Here is a 23,985-nt window from a genome sequence, read left to right as displayed (position 1 = left end):
TTTCGCCCACCTCCAGCGGGCAGTGAACGGCGCGCGGTGGCAGCGGCAGCCCCGGCGGAGTCACGGCCTCCGGCTGACTGCCCTCTCCGCCCCGCCCGGGTCACCTGCTTCTAATGCCCGCCGTGAGGCCCCGCCCCGGCCCCGCCCCCTCAGGCCCGGGCTCGGTTGGTGGGCCGCGGGGCCAAGCTCTCCGCGAGTCCCCGCCCACTGCACCGCGGGCTCGGCCTCCCCAGAACCCTCGCGCCCTCCGGCCCAGCCTGCAGCGGGCAGCCGAGGAGCGCTGGCCAATCAGGAGCGGAGAGCGATGAGGGCGGGGCGAATGCTAATCACCCCGCCTTGAGAACCTGGGCGGGAAACCCTCGCCAGAAGTCCTTCTGGAGTTCTCTGCCCGCTCCCAGGGGTGCAGGGCGCACGTTCCCGTCAAGGCAAGCTGATGAACCTTGGCTTCCAGGGCCTCTGCCAGGTGTCCTTTCTGCAGCCAGGCATCCTTAGGGTCCGGCGCTTGTTTAAAGGAACTGCTCAATGAATCTTCCTTAGCTGGGGCACCTGTCTCCCTTTTGAGCTGTCTTGATACTGGGTGAGCTCTCGCTGAAAGAAGAGCGAATATTTATTCAGCCCCTTCTGTGTGCCCAACAGCGTGTTAGTCGTTTACGTCTTAATACTAGATCAGGATTAGGATTAATACTTAATCCTAACAACAACGAGGCAGGTACTCCTTACAGCTGAAGAAGCCGAGACTCAGAAACTTAACCAAAGCAACCGAGCTAACATTAGTTCCCCAAGAAAGCGGTGACCTCGATGATCTTGCTCACCGCCGGATTCCGAGCTCCTGGCACATATTGGGCGTTCAGATGGCAAACCTGGGATTCGAACCCGGGTAGTTGGGCAGCGGCATCCACAATGTTAACCACTCCCTCCTGCCCCCATATGCTATCGATATCTCCCAGGCTTCGACCTTTACGTTCGCATCTCGCAACAAAATCGTGTTGTTGTGACAAGAAAGTGAATGAATTTCTTTCTGCCTTTGATAGATTCCAGAGATGGTCCTTTCTCAGGCAGGGTTTATAAACCCAGGCAGTTCCTAAGTCGCCCGCAGGGAGAAGCAACAGCGGCTCAGGGCTCCGTATGCACAGGGCGTCCGGCCCCCCGGGCTGCCAGCTGCAAAGCCACGCACTCGCGGGAAGCCTGCCGGGCGCCCCGACCACGGGGACACGCAGTGGCGTTCTCCAGATGGGTTAATATGCTGCAAGTTTAAATGCCCTAAAAATAATGCCTCTTCTACGTGTTCTAATAAGTTGGAAGACTAAGGTGTTTAGCATACTTGAAATTCATTCACACGCTAAAGAAGAGGGTTTAAATTGTTTCCCGCTCACCCCCCGCCCCCCGCGAAAATAGGCAGGAGGGCCTGGGGACACTAGAAGGACTAAGGACTGGACTAAACGGCTGACATGGACGGCGGGTTATTGTCCATCGTCTGTCCCGGATCCCATTTGTACAGACTCGGAGGCTCAATTGCAGAAGGCCATCTCTCTCCTGCTTATCAAAAAGGTTTTGTGGGAAATAATGAAGAGTATGTGTATTAATCCCAGCTTCAAAGTTAAAAAGGATTAAATGCCAATCGCTTCACAGACATGAAAACTATTAATAAATGTTTAAAATGTACACTACGTCTTCCATTCCCTGGAATTCTACAGGTGTTCGTATTTTATCTCTTTTGTTTTTTGGAAATGCTTGGCATTCTGGATCAACAAACATGCCAGGGTTGAAAGTAGTGGGAGTTGAAAAGCTGCGGAATAGCAGTCAAAAAGAAAGGGGAACCCTCAGTGGAAAGTATGTACAGACTGTGAACACGCCAAGCGAGGCCTGTCTCTTCTGTGACCTTTATGCTACGTGTGTATTATTGGGGATGGACAAGTGTTGGCTAATAATAAAAATTATTTGAAGTTGGAGAATGTTAATCACTCACACTGGAATTTGGCCAGAATACTTGTGTTATTTCATTTGGTTCTGACTCAGACAATGTTATCTATTGGTCTATAAACTTTCTCTCTTCTTAAACAACAGCAAAATTTTATTTTTGGTTGGCAATCTCTAATAATAACAGTAGTAACAGCAGAAAACTTCGTCAAAGGAAACATTTTGTATTGGATAGCTTTTTAAAAAAATGTTTTGCCTTTTTTTTTCTATGAATTCAATTTAAAGGAAATTTAAAATATGCTGACTAACATGCATTAGGCAAGGTGCTAAAAAACTCATGTATGTTACCTCATTTAATTCTCACAACAGATCAAAAACTGGCAAAATAATGACTTTCTTGAAGTTATTTAGTCTGTGGAAAAGGCAGAAATCAAAATTTTCATACATCTTGGTAACTATAGTTAATAACAATAAATTGTGATTGAAAATTGCTGAGAGTAGATTTTAAGTGTTCTCATCATAAAAAAAATGATAAGTATGTGAGATAATGCATATGTTAAGTAGCTTCATGTAGCCATTCCAAAATGTAAACATGTCAGACATTATGTCATACATCATAGATATATACAGTTTTTACTTGATAAAAAGATATTTTAAAAACCTTTCTTTAAAAAGAAATTTAAAATTTTCTCCTGAGTCATAATTTATTATTCAACAAACTAGAAAACACTTAATTTTTTAAAGATGTAATTTTAAGGCACTTAGAACATTGCCAAACATCCTTGTCTATTAATTTATTCATCTATCCTGTCTATCCATCCATCCATCCACTGAACAAACATTTCTGAGCTGAAGGCACTACTGCTGTATTGAATATGTTTCTGCAAAGCCAAACTCATGAAATTCAAGTTAAATTATTGTCCAAGGTGTGTATATTAATTGATGAAAATATAGAGAATAATACTAAATATTCCATCTAAGAAGTATTCCATAAATTTTGAAGTATTGGTTTTGGATTTTGTCATTAGAGAATAGTCACATTTTTAATCTTACTAGATTTTCTGTCATTAATAACAGAATACTTGAAACTGGTTAATTTATAAAGGAATAGAATTTACTTTTTAGTTTTGGAGGCTGGGAAGTACAAGTTCCAAGGGACACATCTGTGAGGGCCTTCTTCTTGGTGGGGGGTCTCTACAGAGTCCCATGTCGATATACGGTGTCACATGGCAAGGAGGGAGAGGAGCACTTGTTAATGTGCTCACTTGCTCTCCTTATAAAGCCACCAGTCCACACCCATGATAAACCATTAAGCCCTTAACCCATTACTCCATAAATGGATTAATCCATTCGTGAGAGCATAGTCTTTATGACCCAATCACCTCTTAAAGGCCTCACATTTCAACACTGCCACACTGGGCATCAAGCTTCCAACATGAACTTCAGAGGAGATAAATATTCAACCCATAGCACACGGATTATTCTGTAGAGATTCTTGAGAGTTCAATGCTGTGGGAATGAATGAACAGGTAGTCTTTGTATACTCTTCAATATCTTGATAATTGAGGCTGGAATGGTATGGAACAGAATGTGTACATAGATACCTTCAATAAATATTTGTGAAATAAATGAGTGAATGACAACTGAGATTAAAATTTTCACCTTTAGCAACTTACATTGAATCCTTGAATGCAGTTTACCACATGAACTATCTCTCTGAGGTTGACCCTACCCTGTTAAATGCAGCATGAGTCCAAATTTTGGCTCTGTCCTTATTAGCTGTACAACCTCAGGCAAGTCACCTGACAGCTCCTCCTTCTCATCTGTAAAATGGAGTTACAAATAGTTATCTACCTCAGAGTTGTAGTGAGGAGTAAATGAATTATATGGTACAGGGCTTAGAGCCATGTCTAGCACCTGCTAAGTCTATACAGGTATTAGCTGTTGTTATTAGTTTCTTCTTGAGTTCACTCTATTTTTCTGTTTTCCCAATTTTCTACATATTCTTTTGTACATTAACAATGGAAAAAGTGAAGACATATTTTTCAGATGTACTTTATGTCTGAGCACACTCCCAGCTGTCACCAGCTGTCTCTGGCACTTAGATATTGGTAAACTTAACGCCAAATCAGGGATCATTTAACTTGCTCCGATCAAAGAACACACACCGGACATTAACAACCATGTGTGTGCACATGTGCTGGCATAGGATAGAGATCTATAAAGCCCACCTGACTCCTTCACAGGTATTTCCAGACTAGCTCCTTATGTGTCCAAGAGCATCTCTGATCTCTCTTGTTCCCATCATATCAGATACCGCAAGACACCAACCAAAAGATTAGCATGATGAGTTGTTCTTCCAGGTTCATAATGAGAATGTCTTTTTCACATTGTAACTGGAATAATTCAACTATAATCTTTAGAGCTCTCCTCTCCCACACTGTGGTGGAGATTACGGAAAAGTGAAAACAGCTTTCTTTTTCTCCCACAGGAAATGGAAGTACTAATCTTTTCCACATTGCTCAGTGACTCTCAGCTGCACATTACAATCACCTGGGGAGCTTTAAGAAACACTGAGGCTTGGGCCTTCTTGAATCAGAATCAACAGTTGAGGGACCCAGACATTGTTTTTTAGTTTGTTTGTTTTTGTTGTTGTTTTGTTTTTAATTCTTGAGCCCTCTTTTCAGTTAGGCATTTCCTCAGCACAGCCCTGAAATCAGTCCTCTCTGGGTCTTTTGCAAAAAGGATTAATCACATCAGTGTGTAAGATGGAACACCTCAGGAGAAGGTATAGAGAAATGCATTCTAGGCTAGCTGTATTTGAGTCTGTTTAGGCTGAAGGAAAAATACGTAAAGCAGCAGAATTGTGGTAAAATGCATTAATGGCAGCGATGACCTTAACAGCAGCAGCGGGTTAGTAGTGAGCACTTCCTATGACTATGCCCCAGTTAACCTTTGGGCCCATCATTATCCACACCCCACAAGCTTAATATAATTTTGGTTTTGTTTTGTTATCTCTCGATATCTATGTGATTTATGCTGTTATTCCCATTTTATGGATAAAGAAACTGAGTTTCAGACAGGCTGAGTAAATTGCCGTATGTTGCACAACTTCCAACTTGGGTTTTCTTGACTCCGAAGCCTATGCTTAAAACTTACATCAGCTGCAGGCCTCACATAGGCCTTGCACCAATCACTCATCAAGTACAGGGTCCTGAACCACCGGGACGAGGTTCTAATCTTTAATTCTACTGTGGCCTCTTGCATGTGGGGATTCAAGTGTGAAAAAGCTGAGGGCTCTGAATTCATCTAGATTCTAGCATAAGTCCAGAGCCAACTTATTCTTTGGGCTTTGCAGACCAGGTCTGAGGAGGAGTGCCCTTTGGACTAGATTTCAGAATCTCCTGTTATCTTAGTAGAGGAAGCTTCAGTCCATTAAACATTGACCGCACCTGCTGTGAGCCAAGCACAGGGCCGGGGCACAATGATGGGAGGGCATGGACTTACAGAGCAGGGCCTTGTGGGGGCTCAGATGAGGCATTTAGCCCAACCTGGCAGTTCAGGGAAGACCCAGGCTTGCCTGGAAGGCTGAATATGAGTTAGGCGATCTGTCAGTTACAGGAAATAGAAACCACTCTAGATATTTCAAGCATAGAAAAACTAAATACTGAGAATCAAGCAGGGGTTGCACAATTGTTGGAAGGGCTGGAGGGGTAGAAGTCAGGGGCCACCCCTGGTGTATTGAGTTCAAAGGCCCAACACAGTAGCTGTGCTCCAGAAATCAGGATGGTGGTGCTGCTGTCGCAACTGCCTTTCACACCTACAGAGCTGGTGACTCCACACTCAGAAGGGACAACGAGTCCAGGAGCATCAAGTGCCTTTTAACATGACTTTTCTAACCTTGCTTGCAAGCAGCAACAGCAGCAGAATCATGGCTTCTGCTTTACATCTGTCTGCCAAATCTCACAGGAGGGCCCCTGGTTGACAGAACTTATTTCACACCCACACCCTAGCTGCAAGGAAGTCTGGGAAATGTAGTTTTGAGGTTTTCAACTTTCCCAAGTAGGTTACTAGAAGAAGGATAGAACGGAGGCCAGGAGAGTCAGTCCTCAGTGTGTCTACTACTGGTGGAAAAAAAGTGAGGACTTTTTAGACAGAGGAATCAGCTCAAGTAAAGGGCATAGAGGCAGAAACGAGCACAGAACAAGTGGTGAACAGCTGGGATGACTAGGTTATCAAGGAGTATCGGAAGCATCTGCATCAAGGTTCTTACCAGAAAGTGCACTCACGTCTAGTCAAAGCATTTTTGAATTAATCAGATTCATATGGGCACTCTATATAACACCTCTCACCAACACAGGGCTTGATTTATTCAACTGACTGCTAATGCAAAAGGACAATGTAGGTGAGCAAAGAGCACAAAAGAGAATTAACGAAAGTGTTCAGGGAAATTCATCCACAAAGAAAAAAGAGCCTTAAGCTTCTGGAAGCTCAATGTTGCAAACACCGTGGATTACTACCCGACTCACCACCCCTGTCTCCTTCCTAACAGAGCCCCAGTTGCTTTTGTTTTTTTGATTTTTAAGCATCTGCTCTTCTCTGCTCAGCCCTGTGCTTCAGAGGAAGCAGGAGCTCCTGTCCAACTGCCCAACTGATCAGGTCGCTCCCCTCCTCCCCCTCCTCCTCCTTTTTTTTTTTTTAATAGCCTAAATAATGTGGAAGTTTATATCTTCCTCATGTAGTCGTTCTGCAGTGAGTGGTCCAGGGCCAGGCGGAAGTTCTGCCATCTTCTTCATCTACTGGCATCCATGCTTCCTCTAGTCATCATCACTTTCCAGACAAGTTTTGGAGGCTGGAAGTCTGAGGTCCAGGGGGCACATCTGGTGGGGCTTCTTCTGGGTGGGAACTCTCTAAGGGGTCCTGTGGTGATGCAGGGCATCACACGGCAAGGATGGCAAGCACCCCCCTTCCTATTAGTACTGGGGTTATGTGCGTGCATGTAACACAATTCTGGCAAAAAGGGAGGGAGCCAATGTGAGGTGAGGCTGTCGAGGGACTTATGGGAAGGTTTTACTCAGAAGAAGGAAGGGTCTTCCTCCTGCTGGGTGTTGTTTTGTCTGCACGTGACGCCTGTCCCTGTGGGAGCCATGTCGCAACCAGGCAAAAGCTAAGCGAGCACACTGCGGAAGGATGGTGTCACGGCCGCCTGCCTCCAAACTCTTGTTATGTGGTACAATTTACTGCTTGTTTTGTAAGCAATAAAAAGTCAGTGTTTTCTGTCACTTGCAACCAAAAGCGTCTTAGCTGTGTCATGTGGCCTGTACACTTGGGAGGAGAATATGCCCAGTGACACTTGACTAATGAAAGTTACTGGAGGAGATTTAAGGACAAGAATCTATTCCCCACTTCTTACCAGAAAAACTGTTATTCACCCTTCCAAAGCATTCAAGGCCCACTCAAATGTAACCTGAATCATTTGTTACTGCCTGTACTCCCACAGCCATCCTGCCACTTCTCCATTAACAGTATTGTCCTCACTCTTTCTACAACTATGTATTGAGCACCCATTGTGTGCTTCGTACTCGTTCAGGCACAGGAGATACAGCAGAGAACTAGTCAGATGCGTGGAAATTCTAGTCTGGCGGAAAGACAGAAAGTGAATAAAAAATTTAAATGTGATGACTTTTATAAAGAGAAAAAAAGAATTCTATGGCAGCATTTATTTAAAGGAGGGGGCAGGGAGGACAGAATAACTACCTTGCAATTTATTTTGCTATACTGTAATTATCTGTTCATATATCAGTTTTTCCAGTAGATTGTGCATTCCTGCAATCTCAAGTCCCCTGGCAGATTGTATTTTTCAAAGATGGCTGTAAAAACCTCTCCTATCCCATTTATTCTTCTCCAATGTGACCTTGCCATTCCCCCATGGGAGGGGGGGAGGTTAGAAGGTCCTAGATTCCCCCCCTCTGAATCTTGGTGGGCTCGTGATGGCTTTGACCAATAAAATATGTTGGAAACAGTGTTGTGGGACTTCCGTGAGTAAGTCATAAAGGCCATGCAGCTTCCACCTTGTTCCCTTAGAACACTATTCTCTTGGGACACTCCCTCTTGGAACCCACCTGTAGGCACATCAGTTGACCGTCCCAGCTGAGTGAACCTTCAAGTCATCCCAGGCCAGGAGTCTGACATATGAGTAAGAAAGCTTCCAGATGATTCTAGTACCCAGCCTCAAGTCATCCCTGTTGTTTAAGTCTTCCCAACTGAGGCCCCAAATATTGTGAAACAGAGACCAGCCTCCCCTGCTATGCCCTCTCCAAATTCCTGACCCACAGCAGACACAAGCAAAATTAAATGGCTATTGTTTTATATCACTAGTTTGGAGTGGATTGTTACACAGTGGTGGTTACCGGAATACCCTCAAATCTGCCTTTTGGTAACATCACAGATGAGAGGGTAGATAATATTTTTTCTTTTCATCTGACCCAGTTGGTATCAACTTATGCACTGAAGCTTGAAAACTTTCATCCGTCTTACTTTTATCCTATTGAGTCTCACCGTTGATGATATGCATGTGAAATGTCTAATCTTTTAAAACACAGATCTTCGCCATTGATCTTAATATCCTGCTGTAGTGAGTCCCCCAGGTCAATTGTGTATAGTGGGGGGAAAAAGTACCTCCTTTTATCCATTTAAACATACCTCCTTTTCATCTCATCTTGTCCTCTTGTTCTTCCCCAAGTAAAGCAATTTCCATTTTGTGGGTACCTAGACACAGAGAGCTGAGCTGAGACAATAATCTTTCTTTGAGCTGGTCACCCAGAAGGCCTTGGGCACTCTGGGACATGGAGCAGTGGGTTTTAGTTGGTGACTTAAAGGTGGTGGAACACTCCATTCTAATTAGTCACAGACTTAGTTCTAAGCTTTTAAAAAATAGTCTCTAGTGCACTGCTTGGGAAGCGCGGCGGCGCTCCCACCCGAGGGTTCGGATCCCACATACAGACCGGTTCCCGCTCGCTGGCTGAGCGAGACGCGGGAGCAACGCCGAGGGTTGCAATCCCGTTGCCGGTCCCTGGTCCGGTACGGGGGCAACACTGAGGGTTGTGATCCGTTGCCGGACACGGAAAAAGACAAAAAGACAAAAAAAAAAAAAAAAAAGTCTCTAAATTCTGCAAGAAGCAATGGGTATTTTCTTGCAGGGCAGGTAAATGGAGCACAGTATAGTGGGAAGAACTTTGGACTAGAACATGGGCAATCTGGATTCAAGCCTCAGTTTGTGAGCCAGCTGTGCGTCCTCGGGCACAAGACTCGGCCTCTCTGTGCCTCTTTTTCTATAAAATGAGGAGATTCAACCAGAGGGTCTTCTGGACTCCTTTTGCCTCTAACATTCTATAAATCCTACATATTTGCCTATTGACAGTCATTTAGAAACATCTACTACGTGAATTCATGGGAAGAAATAGTGTGTAGTCCAAAGAGTGTGCCTTTTTAGCTCTAAAGTGAGGCTGCAGAGACACCCTCCCTCTGATGTAATCGTTTTCCAAAAACAGAATCCCAACTAGGCTTCGATGTCCGAACACGCATTCCTGCTGTGACTGCTTGGTGGCAGCCTGGAAGCCTGGGTGCTCTCGTCCAGAGAGCTCTGCTCTGGAGCTCCTTTCGGTCTTGCTCCTGGGAGCCTGTTGATCCCGGTGTAGATCTCACAGCTCATTGCTGGACGTTTGCACTAGGATAACTTCATGCCAAGTGACAAGACTGAATGGGAGGGGTGACAGCTTCACCTGCATGATCACCTCATGGAGGAAAAAAGAACAGTGTCCCACTGAGCACTGCGGGAGGAACTATTCAGGCACCTCTCAAACAGTCTGAACTCTCTCCCCAGTCTTCTCCATACAGAAGAAAAAAAGCAGCCAGTGTTTGGGGCTTCAGCAAAGCATTCAGTCTCACTCAGCCTGGATCCTTCTCACTTATTTTCCGGTCTGCTAAATATTCCTTCAACAGTGGTGATTCTTAGAACTTCTTGGGATCCAGCCCATATCTTAAGCTCTGCATCCTGCTTTCTCTTAATGAATTTTCACTTTTCATTCTCAAGTGGGGAAAATGCTTGTCATCTGTGATCTTAACACTCCTTACAGAGTCTCCACTGTTGAAGGGCTACCATGTATTGGGAGGATGAATTGCTTTTCACGGGTGAGTTGACACACTCTATCAATACCCTGTATTGGGAGGATGGATTGCTTTTCATGGGTGGGTTGATACACTATCATTAGCAACAAGAAGCATGACAGGTTCAACAAAAACTTATTTGCAAGATCGGTAGAACCTCTGAGGTCCCCTTATAATTCATGAAGGGTATAGAATAACAGCTGTGAAGCAGAAGAAAAACAGCTGTGAAGGTAATAAAATAATATATCTAGTGTCTAGAAGAGCTTGTCAAAATTATGCACTCTAAAGAAGGACCCTTCCCCACTTTCCTTAGTAACGTCTCTCCATGTGATCACGCACACCCATGTCTTTGTCATGATCGCAATATACAAGCATGTCTTGGTGTTCTGGTTAAGGCTGTCAAGGAAAGCTTGAAAACATCAAAGCACCATTTATGGCAAATAATATTTTCAGTAGTATAAATGGGAAAGCTGAAGCTCGTGCAGGATGTATTATTTGGTTATTTAGGTTATTTGGTTAAAATAAGTCACAAGTTAGCTTGTTTCTTAGGCAGTGCCACCCTTCTTGGCTGCCTTCATGAACTCAATGAAAGGGGGAACCCAGTGTAGCACCAGTGTACACCCGGTGTACACCACACTCCGCTCCCTCTTGCACTGCCAGACTCACGCCCTAACTGAGGAGATTTTGCAGACTCTGCCTTCAAAACTCTTGGCCCCTATCTGGCTACACCACGTCACTGCTGGTTGCCTGAAGGCCTTCTGCAAAGAGAGTTTACTGTTTAAGTAAGTGCTGCCCCTTCTTGGCTGCCTTCATGAACTCTTTACCAGCATACCAGTTCTGTATACTGGTAAAGAAAAGGGGAGTAATTGAAAGAAAATAGACTTTATTTTTTAGAGCAGTTTTAGGTTTCAGAAAATTGAGCAGCTAGTACAGAGATTTCCCTATACCTCCTCCTTCCTCAGCTTGATTTCTCCTATTATTAACACCTTGCATTAGTGTGGTACGTTTGGTACAATTAATGAACCTATATTGATACATTATTATTAATTGAAAACCGTAGTTTATATTAGGGTTCTTTCTTTGTGTCATACAGTTCTAAGGATTTTGACAAAATATGTAATTTCATGTATCTGCCATTTACTATATCATACAGAATAGTTCAAATCTCCTGTGCTCCACTTATATGTCCCTTCCTCCCCCAAAGCCTCTAGTAACCATTGACCTTTTTTACTGTCTTTACAGTTTTGCCTTTTCCAGAATGTTACATAGTTGGAATCATACAGTGTGTTGTCTTTTCAGATTGACTTCTTTCATTTATCAATATGCATTTAAAATTCCTCCACGCGGGACGGCCCGGTGGCGCACTGGAGAGTGCGCCGCTTGGGAGCGTGGCGGGGCTCCCGCCGAGGGTTTGGATCCCATATGGAGACCGGTTCCCGCTCACTGGCTGAGCGCGGTGCGGGCGCGACACCGAGGGTTGCGATCCCGTTACCGGTCAGTAAAAAAGACAAAAAGGAAAAAAATAAATAAATAAATAAAAATAATAAAATTCCTCCACGCCTTTTTGAGGCTTGATAACTCATTTCTTTTATCACTGAGTAATATTTCATTGTGTGGAGATACCAAAGTTTGTTTATCCATTCATCTATTAAAGAACATCTTGGTTGCTTCTAAGTCTGGGCAATTATGAAAAAGCTGCTGTGAACATCTGTGTGCATGTTTTTGTGTGGATATAAGTTTTCGACTCAGTTGAGTAAATACGAAGGAGCATGATTGCTAGATTGTATGGGAAGAGTATGATTCATTTTGTAAGAAACTGCCAAACTGTCTTCAGAAGTGGTCATACCAATTTGCATTCCCATCAGCAACGAATGAGAGTTCTCGTTGCTTCACAGCCTCACCAGCATCTGGTGTTGTCAGTGTTTTCTATTTTAGCCATCCTAACACAGTAGTATTGCATTCCCGTTTTAATTTGTAATTTCCTATTGACATATGATGTTAATCATCTTTTCATATATTTATTAACCATCTATAGATTATCTTTGGTAAGATATCTGTTCAGATCTTTTGCCCATTTTTAAATTGGGATGTTTGTTTTCCTATAGTTACATTCTGAGAGTTCTTTGTGTATTTGGATATAAGTCCTTTATCAGATGTGTTTTGTAAATATTTTCTCATAGTTTCTCATGGCTTATCTCTTTGTTTTTATTTTTAATTTTTTGGTGATTGGCTGGTATGGGGATCTAAACCCTTGACTTTGGCGTTACACGGCTGTGCTCTAACCAACTGAGCTAACTGGCCTGCCTGTCCCTTCATTTTTTTTTTTAACAGTGTCTCTCAGAGCAGAATTTTTTGATATCAATGAAATTCTTATCAACTTTTTATATCTTTTTTTTTTCATGGATTGTGCTTTTTTTTTTTTTTTTTTTTGCTTTTTTTTTTAAAAAAAGATGACCGATAAGGGGATCTTAACCCTTGGCTTGGTGTTGTCAGCACCACACTCATCCAATGAGCAACCAGCCATCCCTATATGGGATCCGAACCCATGGCCTTGGTGTTATCAGCACTGCACTCTCCCGAGTGAGCCACAGGCCGGCCCTCGTGGATTGTGCTTTTGGTATTGTATCTAAAAAGGTTTTTTAATATCTGAAAGAAGACCTAAAGCAAGCTTTGAAGAGATTGTTGGGCTCCAGGAAGCAGCTTGAAAAATCTTGAGGAAACATCATGAGTGATCCTCCTGTCATATTAAGGTGACTGCTGGCTCTGTGCCAGCCTAAACCACAAGCACTGAACATCTCCAGACCCATCCCTCCTTTCTAGCAGTGCCCTGATAGTACTGACCACCCCATCACTTCTACTTGCAAAACTTGCAGACTCCTCTAGTTTGAACTTCGTGGAGAGGAGAGGTTTAGATTTAGTTTTGGGGCATATCATTGCTCTGATGATGTATTTTAATTTTTTTTGAAGCTACAAATGTATTCAAGTTTTTCCTGCAAAATTAGTCAACTAACTGTAATAAAATATTTCAGTCTTTCTAACACAGAAATAGAGATAAGCAACTCTGGTTTATTTTTAAAAGGTGACAAGTTATTTTTTTAAGAAACGTTCTTTGACTCCAGCATAAGCAAGAAACTTCACATTGGCAATGACTTTGCAAGGAAGAATAATACAAAAACAAGTTATAACAGTGTATGAATATTTAGACAATCAAAAATTTCCTAGATACCCCTGTTCAATGGCCCAGCTCTTTTGCATAAAGCAACTTTAGTTATTGTCCCTTACAGGCTTGATCTTCCAGGCCCCACACTACCTTGGTACTTTGTAACTATGATGTGGAGAATCTGATAGCCCATCTTATGCTAATGTTATTTTTGAATCTACGTAGACTTTGGACTCCTTTAAGTCAGGAATCAATGGTATTCACTAGCCTGTTCAGAATCATCTAGGTGGCAAGCCCCAATAAGGGCTTGCTGAGTTAACTTTCTAAATCTTTATCTGATAATACTTACTGAGTGCTCAAGAGGACTATAGTTTGAGGAGCCACATTTATAAAAAGAATGTAGGGAAATGAAGAGGGTCCAGGGAGACCATCCAAAATTCCTGAAATGCTGAAATACAGAACCAAGGAGGAAAGAAGAAAGCACATATTAATGATGTTCAAGTACACGAACGAGTTGTGTTGAGCAGGATAGGTCATTTCTCCAAAGATTAAGGGAAGAAGAAAACTTAATTACAATTGTAGAAATAAAATGAAGAATTTCTGTGGCTCTAAGATTTTGGGGATCTCAGTGGAGGTAAGCAGAAAGTACAGACGAGAAAATTTATGGTTCTTCTCTTAAGGGATGCAAAGCTGGGCTGGTTTGGGTAAGCCCTGCTAAAGGGACATCCAGATGCAGAAGCCAAGGGCAGCCAGAGTGGACAATTCCCCATCCACATGCCCTTGGGGCTGTGAATCTGCAAATTAATGTGCAAGAAGCAAATCTCTGCAACAGAAATTCAAACTAGTGCCTCTTCCTTCATGATTGGTCCAGAGCAAAAGAGTGAGTGACAGGAAAATAGCAGTGAAAATATAAAAATACTGCCTTGCAGCCCTGCCTAAAATCAGAGGCAAAGGCAAAATGGCTTCTTCTGATTTCCTTTCAAATAGACAATATCGTATAATAATAGTTCATTTATGGAGCTCTTGGTATATGGGAAGGGACACCCATCCAGTGGAAGAAGTCCTAGTGGGAGTGGCAGCTGTTCTGTGAGGAAGGATCTTCCTCAGCCAGTGAGCAATGGAGCTGGATACTGAACCCAGGCTTCTCTTCATGTCCAGGGCTCTCACCCCGCTAACTTGCCCAGTGACCTTTGGATCTTGGACCTGCCTAAACAACTCTCAGGTCAATCCCACTGACTCCTGGCTGCTCCAAGCATTTTCTATGATCAGCTTGAATGCCACTTCCGAGATCGGGCCTGCTGTGGCCAGGAAGAACCTCTGCAGTGGCTCTCAACCTTGGCTTCACATCGCAATTACAAGACCTGGGAAGTTTGACGAAACATTCATGCCAGGATCCCACCCTTAAAGATTTTGAGATAATTGGTCTTAAGTGCAACTTCAGCATAGGGATTTGTGTTTAATTTTTTATTGAAGTATATTATACATGTAGCAACGTGCACATATCCTAAGTATGCATCTTTATAAATTTTTACAAACTGAAGGTACCTGTGTAACCATCACCCAGCTCAAGAATCAGAACTTTGCCAGCACCCCAGAAGCACAAATCATGCTTCTTTCGGTCACCCCATCCCCCAGCACACACACACACCACACACACATGCACACACACAATGCTGACTTCTAACAGCATAGAAAGTTGGAGCAAAGAGATTTTTAAAGCTCCTCGAATGATTTTAATGTGCAGCCAAGGTTGAGAGCCATTGTCTTGCTGGCTGAGGGTAGGGAAGTAGGATAAACTAAACAAAATGCACAGGTACAAGTAAACCACAATAAAGTGAACGAAAAGAAGTCCAAGCTACACTTAGCCTCAGCCTAGGCTGCTGTCTCTGGTGTTTCATGTCTAAGTCTTATTTCACATCAGCAAGTCAATAAGAACGAAATAGATTTTTAGTTGTTTTTTTCCCCCAAGATTCTTCATTTATAAACATTTTTTTTTCTCAGCATTCTCCTTAGTGAAAAGAATCCTGCCATCCTGAGGGTTGCCAAAATCACACTGGCAGATAATAATAAAAAAATTTATGGAGTGCTTTCTATGTACCAGGCCCCTTACTAAATGCTTCTTGCATTATCTCATTCAGCGCTCACAACACCCAGTAATAACAGGTTCTCTTATTTTCCTCATTTTACAGATGGGGAAACCTAGGCATAAAGAGATTAAGTAGCTTGCCCAAGGGCACACAGTGTGTAACTGACAACGCTTAACTTGCAGGGATTCTTCTTGCTGTAACTTTATTGTGGTTTTCATTTTAAATATCTGTGCCAATTTATGTCTGCTATTAAATAGCTGGACAAAGATTAATGACATGCCGATTCCACTCTTTCAATGTGCAGTGGAATGAGTCAATAGTGGAGAAAAATCACAGAATCCCCTGTGTGCTGGAATGGAACTTAGTGATTGTGTAGTTTTTACCTCCTTATTTTACAGGTTAAAAAAAAGGGGGCCAAAAAAGATTTTGGATAAACTTAAGCTGAGTAAGAGAAAATTCAAGGAAGTCCAAATACTCATGGGGAAGAGCTAGGTAAAGCCTTCACTGGGCGAAGAGGGCCCTGACCCATTCATTTCCTCTCACCCTCAGATGCCCAAGGTTGTGGCCTTTGTGAGTACAATTTCATGGCCAGTAATGTTACTATTATCACTTAATTTAGCATTTGTAGCATATTCACATGTGAATATTACTATTCATGTAATTATAAAAGTTTCTGTATAGTGAGCTTATAATCTTAACCAGATAGTGAGCTGACGATCGCAAAGTTATCTGAGCTGGAAACTGGCTTCTCTCAGGTTTCTCTGAATTTGCCAGTTTGTTTGGATTTCATGTCCTATGCAATCAGCCTTCCAGCATATTTATTCTGGAAATGGAAGGGGTAGGGCATGTGAAAGAAATCTCTTTGAGAAGTTTTCATTGAAATCTTGGTGTTACATGTATCAGTCTTCTTTCTTGAGCACTTCCAGAAAGTAAAATAAATCTCAGAAAATGTGAGGCTTGTTGCTTTTTTATATTTCTCCTTTAAAATTATTTTAGACTTTCTTGCTATTGTTAAAATTTTTTTCCTTCTGCTCTAGATCTCTCTACCACCTCTTGCCTTTGCAGGTATGCATATCTCTGCTTCCAGTAACCCACATCCCTCTACCCTGCTTTGTTCGGTCTTCCCTGGTCTTTATGCTGTTAAACTCCCTTTGAGCCACAGTGTCTAGTCTGTTGCTCTCTAATTTTTTTTTCAGAGCAATTTTCCTAATATAAATTACACCCTCAATTACTTTTTCTAGAGCAGTGAATCACTTTTGAAGAAGCCATTAGGGTGGGGGCAGCTGGATACAGAGCCAGGAGGTTCAAGCCAGTGCCAGCTTGTCACCCCCTTTTCTACTTACCCTGCTGCAGCAGGCAAAAGTGCAGCCTCTGTGCTGAAGTTACTAGCAGTGGGAGTGCCTTCAGTGCCCACATCTGCTGCACTGGTGTAGTCAGGGGTATCTATGTGAAGGGGAGACCATGCTTTAGAGAATGGGCTTGTGCCTGGAGGCAAGAAGAAAAATTGTCTTAATACAGGACGGCTTGATATTTGAAGGCTGTGATAGTTTGCATTAATGCCCTCATTCTTCATCCCTCCCTATATAGGACTCCTCTTCCATACAATTTTATTCCTCTCATCAACAGAAGAGTATATTCCCGACCCATTAATTCTGACCTTAACACCTACTTTGGCGAATGCGATGTTAGCAGATGTCACAAGCAGAGACTTGAAAACGTTTTTGTGTGGTTGGACTTGCTCTTTTTCTCATTGAGAAGAGCATGACTGGGCTAGCCCACTGGTCCCAGGAGGGGGATGAGTGATATGTGGGGCAGAGGTGCCCCAAGGTAGCTGACCAGCCCAGCCTAGAACAGAGCCAGCCAGCTGACCCATAGATGCATGAGCAAACCCAGTCAAGACCAGCAGGTCTGCCTGGCCAGCCTTCAGAGGAACTGCACATGATGGAGCTGGAGTTGTTTTAAGCCTCTGAATTTTGAGGTGGTTTGCTACCTAGCAATAGCCATGAGATCATGCGCTCCGAGGCTCTGATGATGATTATATGAGCAACTAGAAACAAAAGCTCTTTGCAAATGTACAGCTGTGGGGACTTGGAGAGTGCACTAATCAGGCTCTGGACCTGGAACCTAAAGACTTGACTTTAAATCCACCTCCACCCTCAACTCACTCTATAAACTTGGGAAGATAATTTAATTTAACTGTTCTGGGTCTTACCATAAAATTCCGGGCTGCCTTGCAAATCAAAACGTAAGAGCTTGAGAAGATGTCAGAAAATTAATATGAGTCCCAGAACTTCATTGACATAGATTTAAGAAACAGATGGAGGAGGTGGGAGAGAGCTCAGAGGGCATTTTACTTGGGTATGAAATGTATAAAACGTTATACCCAAATCAAAGGAACAAATTTGTTGAGTTGTGAATAGGGTGATTTTGAAGAATATGTTTGATTAAGGCTGAAAAGTAGACTTGGAGCTCAGAAACATAATAAAGTCTTTCTTTACAGATGAAAAATGCTGTTCTGAAGGTGTGGGATACAGGATGAGTACATGGGAGGACAGCAACCCTGGAAATAGCTGATAGAAACACCTTCCTGACAGCTTTTTGCATGGAGTAAAGTGCAGCGGGGACAATCAGGGAGGCTGTGGTTGGATGGGGATTTAACAGCCAGACTAGCAGTTAGATACACATTTTCAAGCTTCCTCCTTAGTTACCTTTAGCTTTTCTTGGTCATTTGTTACCCACCTTTGGACAAGTCACCTATCTTATGGACAAGTGGATGAAATATAATTCATTCATTCATTGTGTTCCGATCACATGCCACACTCTAGGAACCACTCTGGACACTGGGGATGAAATGGTGAACAAGACATGGTTCCTGAGCTGGCTACCAACTCAGGCTAGATGGACTTTTAATATGTCATTCATGTCAAAGTATATAATACTAGATCCTTTTTCAGAGGGGGAAAAAGATACTGGGTCCAAAGTCACACAGCTTATAAGAGAAAGATGAAAAATTGTGCCTTTTGATTCTAAAATCAATTTTGTTTCTGTGGATCTATGCTGAATCCTCTTATTAGTTGTTTGGCTTTATTTACAAAAAATGTTATTTTTATACAATGCCTTAGAAGTACATCCCTGTATATAAAATAGAGTTAGGTGCTTGAGTTTTTGTTTTTGCTCATGCAGAAGCTATGTGATTTATAAGTCAAAGGGTCAAGTTCTCAGTTACTAGGACTATAGAAGTAGGTTTCTCTATTGAATAGGGAATATAAAAAAATAAATACACAAAATATACAAAAATAAGGGGATGGTTTGGTTCAAGTATGGTTCTTCTGCTCAACGGACTACATTGAAAACATGAAACATAATGACTTATCTCTCAAAACTTATAGATGAGAGTGTAAAGTGTTTCATCTCCTCAAGGAGGACAGCTTGAAAATATATTTTGAAACTACAAAGGAACATGCCTTTTGTCCTAATAATTTTACCTTTAAGAAACTTAACCTACAGAAATATTTACAGATGTACAAGATTATTCAGGGCAGTATGCGCATGTGTGGTTTTTTTTTTTTTTTCAGTGAAAGATTGGAAATAACTTAAATGGCCATCAGTAGGGAGCAGTTAAATAGATTATAGTACATCCTTAGGATGGAATAGCAGGCAGATGGAGAAAGGAAAGGCGGAGGAGGAGGAAAGGAGGAGTTGCGGGAGGCGGCGTCTCTTCATATTCTCTTGGAACATATCTGAGATGTTCTGTTAAGTGATGACGGTGAGATAAACATCTATGGAAGAGGGCAGATGTGGTCTCGAGGATTCCAGAAAGAGAAAGTCACCATAGCTTGACTTATTGGATTAGAGGTAGTGAGTTTCTTCTTCATCAGTCTGTACCAATTCTTATTGACTATGTGTTATCTGGCAGGTGCTCAGGTATGTTTTATAGAGGATATAAAATGATGTGAAAGAAGCTTCCTCCCACATCTAGAACCGTCTAGCTGAGATGTACATGATCTTTACATATAAAAAACAACTAACAATCAAAGCCATCACATGATGGGAGAATGAGGGTGGAATCAGCTTCGTGTTGGGGTGAGGGAGAAGTTTGCACTTGAGAGGATCGGTGGTCTTGCGGAGAATGTCGCTTGAGGTAGGGAAGGGACTGGATAGAACGAGAGGGCTGCGGGAGCCAGGCAGGGCCTGCAGGCAGGAGACTCTCAGCAGAGGCAGAGTCGGGATGAGCAAAGCGGGCTGGGGGCGAAGAGGACGAATTTGGCTGGAGACGGGGAGGCGGGCTCACACGCAGTGACAAGAGGAGAACCAGGGGTGTGGCGACTCTGAGGCGGACCTTGGATGCCGAGATAAAGATCTGGAATTTTGTTTAGGCATTTGAGCCAGAGACAGCATGCACAAAACAGTGTTTGGGGGAGTGTAGTCTGACTATCCAATGCCAAGTGGATTGTAGTCGAGGAGTGGTGCAGTGTAGGAGAGCCCTGGAGACCATGACAAGAGTCCAGGGGTGAGGTGAAGAGCCCCAAGCTGGGTTGATGGATGCAAAAGCAGAAAAAAGAGGGGCAGACACTAAGCCGTTATTTCTCAGCCTACCCTGCGTGGACATGACTTTGACATCCCACAACATGCTCTTCCCTCCCCTGGCAAGTCGCAATTACTGTGACAGTGATTACCTTGGGTTTTACAGGTGTGCAATGCTGCAGATTGTGCAAGAACATGAAGGCCAAAGACAGTCACACTTGCCTGGTTCTTTGTCCGTGAGTTGTCACAGATTGAAAACTGATGGGACCCATGTCTTCCAATGGGGATTCAGAGCTGCTCCTACCCTGCTGCTATCTTCACCGAGAAATCATAAACATAAACCCACTTGCTGAAAGCAAAGACTAAAGGGTAGAAGCGGTTCTTAAAAGTTATTTTCCTGGGGTAAGGGGCAGGGAGGAAAAGTGGCGGACTGACAGGTACAACATCCTGCCATCTACCCTGAGCAAATCACTGTGCAGTATATGCACGTATTGAAACAACACTCTGTACCCCACAAATATGTACAAGTAAATGTTAAAATATTTTAAATACAAACAAAAACAGTTACTTTCCTAGAATTCAGTCAGAACTTTAATTGATATTTTCATTGAAAAAGGACTTTCTAAAATAACATAGAGCTGTCAAAAAATATTAAGTAGGTTATGAATGCTGTCATGTGAAAAGGTCCATGCTGTATTGTTTAGCGGTAAAAAAGCACGTCTCCTGACAGGATCACTGTGCACTGCTTCTGCTGAAAGCATTAAGTGAGAAGTCTGGGAGGCCATCCTCCAGGTCTGTGACAGGGATGTGGGAAAGGAGGGACGGGATGAGAAAGCCACTATTTGCTTCCCCGTTGTCAGAGTATTTCACAAGCAGTTTGTGCTTATAATGAAAAGATTGTTTAAAGTATTTAGTACATCTCAGAAAAGGAAAGCCCCCACACTGTCTTCCTCTGGCTCGAAACCTTATTCCAGAAAAGACAGAAATGCTGGTTTGGGAAATCAGGCAGGGAGAGCAAGAGAAAGGTCTTCCTTGATTCTTTGGACTTTGCTTCTCGAGGCTAATTGCCCCACACAGTTTAGTGAGGTTAAGAGCTTGGATTTGTTTAGGTGAGCAAGTTATTTAATGTCTCAGTTTCCTCAACTGTAAAATGAGGATGCCATGATTAAATGAGGTAATATTTAGTTAATTAATTTAATTAGATTAACAATAGGCATTAAGTTTGACACATACATACAAGGACATACTCTTGTGGCCATAGAGAGATATTGATTATCATGGAAAGACGTCCAAAATATGTTGTTGGTGAAAATATAAGGTTATCAAACAGTATTTATAGACTAGTCCCATTAAAATTATATACAGAGCTCATACTTTTCTATTTTTTTAAGTTTTGCAAAGACTATGTGTTACATTTACAGTAATAAAAATCAATAGAGCTATTTCCATCTTGAAGAAAAGAAAAAATAAATTAATTAAAAGGCATTACTTTGCAAACAGTGGCCAACAGGTAGTAAGCATTCAATAATTACTATTATTACTATTGTTTACTTGACACTTCAGACCTCTAACAGTGACCTTGTACTTTTTCTTGACATTTTAGTTATTTACTTGCTTGTCTCCCCTAACACCCCACTAGAATGTCCACCCTGTGAGTGCAAGTTTTTAAAGTTCTTTCAATAGTTTTTCTCCCCTGCTGACAAAAATAACACATTCCAACCGGAAAAAAATCTAAGAATCTGCCTTACTCTCAGCCCCTAAAGATAATCATTGTAGATAGTGGTTTGTATAGATTCCTTTACAATAGTGGGGGCAACACTGAGACCCTTTTCCTGTAAAGGGCTAGATAATAAAGATTTTTGTGTTCACAGCCAATCTCTGTTGCAATCACTTAATTTTGCTGTTATAGCAGGAAAGCAGTGTTAAAGGAAAGATTATTCACAACACTTGTTAAAGATGGTAAGGGAGACTTATTCAAGGGGGGCTATTGCTATAGGTACGGGAACCACTGCAATGGAGTCTTGCGGTGGGGGACAGAGACTGGGCTCGACTCCAACCCCAACAAGGACAAGTGAGGATTTATAACTAAGGAGCAGGGTGAGGATAGGTGGGTAGAAAATTACTAAGAGGAAACATCAGGAATAAGGGGGATTCTTGCTAGACCTACTCAACAGACCTTTTGCTAAAGGCAGGCTACAGTGATAAGATACCAAGGGCAGGGGATTGTCACTAAACTGACTTGCTCAAACTGAATTCTATAAGGACAGAGAGTGAAGCCGAAGGTCGGCCCAAAGCAGCCTGACTCAAGTTTGGACAAAAGAGAGAGTCTTTGTCAGCAGCCACAGGCAATACCTAAACAAATGGGCAAAGTTGTGTTCCAGTAACACCTCGTTTACAAAAATGGGATTCAGTTCCATTTGACCCTGCAACCACAGTGTGCTGGCCCCTGTTCTAGACCAGCGCTGTCCAACAGAAATGTAATGGGAGCTACATATGTAATTTTACATTTCCTTGCAGTCACACTAAAAAAGAAGTTTAAATAAAGGTGAGATCGATTTCAATGAATCTAAAATATTGTCGTTTCAATCTGTAATAAGAATAAATTCTTGAAATATTTTACATTCTTTTACTTGTACTGTCATCAAAATCTGCTGTGTATTTTTACGCTGTATATAGCACATTTCAATTCAGACTAGCCACATTTCAAGTGTTCAGTAGTCATTTGTTGAACAGCTCAGCAATCGCATCTAGATTGTCTTTGTATGATACAATGACATTTTATCTGGGAGGGGGCAGCTGGCCGATTAGGGGATCCGAACCCTTGATCTTGGTGTTATCAACACCCCGGTCTAACCAAGTAAGCTAACCACCCAACCCTTACATATATTTTAAAAAAAAATGTAGTATAATATACTTGGGTTTTTTCACTATATAATCTTTCTTGGAGATCTTTCCTATCATTCCATAGAGATCAACCCTTTTTTGGGACACTTATAGTATTCTATTGCTTAGATTTATCATAATCTATTTTATCAATTCCCTATTATTGTTCCTAATTTCGACAGTTATTTAAAGTAGTTCAGGGGCCGGCCCGGTGGCACACTGGAGAGTGCGCTGCTTGGGAGCGCAGCAGCGCTCCCTCCGAGGGTTCAGATCCCATGTGGAGACCGGTTCCCGCTCACTGGCTGAGCGCGGTGCAGGCACAACACCGAGGGTTGCGATCCCGTTGCCAGTCCCGGTCCGGTACGGGCGCGACACCAAGGGTTGCGATCCTGTTACTGGTCAGTAAAAAAGACAAAAAGGAAAAAAAAAATAAAGTAGTTCAGGGGCCGGCCCGGTGGCACACTGGAGAGTGCGCTGCTTGGGAGCGCAGCAGCGCTCCCTCCGAGGGTTCAGATCCCATGTGGAGACCGGTTCCCGCTCACTGGCTGAGCGCGGTGCAGGCACAACACCGAGGGTTGCGATCCCGTTGCCAGTCCCGGTCCGGTACGGGCGCGACACCAAGGGTTGCGATCCTGTTACTGGTCAGTAAAAAAGACAAAAAGGAAAAAAAAAATAAAGTAGTTCAGGGATTGTCTGTTTATGTATAAATTTTGGCACCCGTGGGAGTATATCTTTAGAATAAATTCTCGTAAGTTGAATTGCTTGGTCAAAGGCCATAATGACATTTAACTTTTTAATACCTATTGCCAAGCTGGGGAGCTGGAATTCTATTTTGTTTTTCTTTGTATCTCTAGCATGTTGGCACTGCATGAATAGTTGTTAAATGAATGGATGGATAAAAATCTCCCAACATGGGGGGTGGGGGGAGAATAAATAAAATGGAATAAAATGGGAACAGTTAATGACACATTAAGGAAACACCAGTTGAAACCTTGGGGCTGGGGGGTGAAAGGTGTTTGTTTTGGATGCAGTAAAGCTCCTCTGAGCTCAGCCCAATTCCTGCCCCTTTCAGAAAACCTCCAAGGCCTGGGGCCTCGAGCTGTGGCATTTTGTGTTTCACTGGGAAATGGTTCTCTGCATGTGAAGGCCAATGTGAGTTTCAGTCTCCCCTGTTGTGAGCGGGACAGAATTGTGAGAGGGGTGGTTGAACATTCTGCCCCATCCCAGGGACACTGGAAAAACCCTTGC

The sequence above is a fragment of the Galeopterus variegatus genome, unplaced genomic scaffold (genome assembly GCF_000696425.1).
Source record: "Galeopterus variegatus unplaced genomic scaffold, G_variegatus-3.0.2 Scaffold366, whole genome shotgun sequence".
Lineage (NCBI taxonomy): Eukaryota > Metazoa > Chordata > Mammalia > Dermoptera > Cynocephalidae > Galeopterus > Galeopterus variegatus.
This window is presented reverse-complemented; position numbering follows the sequence as displayed.